Here is a 2710-nt window from a genome sequence, read left to right as displayed (position 1 = left end):
AGCTGCTGGGAGAACTGGGAGCAGCTATGCTCCCCTGCAAGCAGTTACTGTGGGGTCCACCTCACCTAACAAGAGCCCAAGAGTGCACACTTCCAGAGGGACCCCAAATCCAATGTCTGTTTAGGGACAATGGAATGGGGGTGGCATAAACGTCCCTGAGGGACAAATTCAGAGCTCTCTCTCGAGTTGGTTAAGGCTTTGTTCGGCATGCATTGTACTTGAATTTTTCTTCCAACCCAATCCTGTTTCCTCCCTCTGCCTTCCATAGGTTTTGATCCCCAATGCACATGCACTATTCTAAACTTCATCTCAGTTTTGCCACCAGAGAACTCAATCTGTGACACCTCACAAAGCATCCAGAGTCCCATCACCATGGTCATCTACCAACCTGCATCTGTTCCAGTCCTCTGTGACTGTCTTCTTCAGAGGGTGCTTGTATTTGAAGACTATCATGTCATTTGTGCACTGTATTTGATTACTAAAGACATCACTCTAACAGTTCTCCCTCCCTGCTCCTACATTACCAATCTTTCCTCCCTGGAAATAATATGATAATATTACATGTAATGTATAAGAATATATAATAATAATAATATCTCTTACTGGAATAACAATAGATTATGTCTATTATTTCTTCCAACTTATAATTTAAAAGAAATCATTCTTTTTTGGCCCAATTCACCTGCTACTGCCCTATTTCTCTGCTCTCTTTTGAAAAAAAAAAAAGTCTACTTAAAAATGATCTGTATAATCCCACTCTCCAATTCTTCTTCTGTTTTCTCTTTAGCGCATTCTAATTAGGCATTTGCCCCCCACTGACCAGTGGCAACTGCTCTTGTCAAAGGCATCAGTGACCTCCACAAAGCAAACTACAGTGGTCTAGTCTCTGCCTCCATCACACTTCTTTTCATGGTTGATAATTTTCTACTCTTTGAAGCTTTTCCCACTTGGCTTCTAGAATATCAAACCCTCATGTTTATTCTGCCTCACTGGTCATGCTTTCTCAGATGGGCCATCAACGGCACAATTCCAAGAGATGCCGTTTACCCGGACAAGAATACAAATGGTCTCTCCGGGGTGAGGCAGTGAGGTGGCTCTGCTTCTCAGTCTTTTGTTCTGGTTTGTTCTCTTGCTCTGACTCTTAATGTAAGTGCCACAGGGCTCTGTGCCTGGTGTATTTCTGTTTTCTAAGTACATTCATCTCTTTTCAAGACTTTGCTCAGACTCAGAAATCCAAAGGCTACCTGACATCTTTACTTACATGACTAACAAATATCTGAACATGTCCGAAACGGAGTTCTAAACTTTCATCCCAGCTTGCCCCACCGGAAGTTCCTGCTCTTTCAGTTGATGACAACTCCTTCCTTCCAGTTACTCAAGCCTCAGACACCTCGTTCAAAACAAAACAAAATAGAAAAACAGTAAGGATTGCATATTGCTTTTACCTTATGCCTGGAGATGAGGAGGGAATAGTAGCGGTCAAAGTAGAGAATTAACCTACTTTCAATTTTCTAGGGGTAGCTCTCTGAATTTAAATATTTTAAATGGATTGACAACGACCAAAGAAATGTGCCCTCTGCTTCCTCCCTTTCTGCTGGTCCTCATTCCTTCCTCCCTTGATTCTGGTATCTGTCAATTTGTTTAACATCAAGTCAATCTTTCAGCTTTCTACCTAGAATATATTCAACACTTGTCACTTTGTAAAAACCCACAAAGGGTACATACATGTACAAGAGCCAGAGTCACATCTGGCTATTGCATATATAAGGAGATTTTTTTTTGCAGGATCCACTTAAGACAAGGAATTTCCTAAAGAGCCTTATGAAGAGTAATTTCTGGGGTTTAACTTACCATATGTGAAAATCAGCGCAATTTCTAGTCATTGCAGAAAGGAGAAACAAACTCAGGCAGCTCTGTAGCTCTTTTGGGTTGAAAAACCAAAAGCAAAAATAAAAGTCACATTAAAATCTGTAGAAATGCACTGAAACACATAGGCATCGTTTTTGCTTGACCTTAGATTTCCAGAACAGTGAGAAGATAGAGTCCATTTACCATGCAAATTACTTTTAAAGTCAAGATGGTGGTGGGATTTGCAAATGTTGCCATGGCTGGTGATGGTAACAGCAAATCTTCCAGCCTGGTCAGGCATTCTTTCATATAGAATAGTCTCCATGGAAACCCTGTCTGCAACCCACAGATTTCATGGACTGTATGTTCTGGCTAAATAAATAATGAAAAGCTGTCTTCTTTCTTCTTTAATGATCTGCAGATCTTCATACTCGATAGGGAGGTTGCCACCTCACATGTCATTCGCAGTGAAGAAAGACAAAATGAGGACACGACAAAGTAAAGACTCCATCTCTGCATTTTAAAAGCACAGTCTGTGTTAAGAAATTGTATTTTCATTTCACCTCAGATCAGAAGATCAGACATGTATCCCTAGCCATTCCTACTTCACCTGAGCCTATTTATGGGCCACTCTCACACTCAGTGAGGACTGCAATCACCTGGAAGTGCAGGAGTGTGAGGTGTCCTGACAAACACCTTTCTAAGTAGACTGATGTCAGGTTTTAGCTCCCCATGGAAGAATGCTCTCCTTCCCAATGGCCGATGTCACAAAGCAAGTTGTGACATGCTTTTCTGTCTCAGTGAGGTAGGGTCATGTTGTCACCGTCCCCTGTTACCATCTGTGTTCTTTCTATATGTTCCC

The sequence above is a fragment of the Halichoerus grypus genome, chromosome 3 (assembly GCF_964656455.1).
Source record: "Halichoerus grypus chromosome 3, mHalGry1.hap1.1, whole genome shotgun sequence".
NCBI lineage: Eukaryota > Metazoa > Chordata > Mammalia > Carnivora > Phocidae > Halichoerus > Halichoerus grypus.
Note: the sequence above shows the minus strand (reverse complement) of the source record.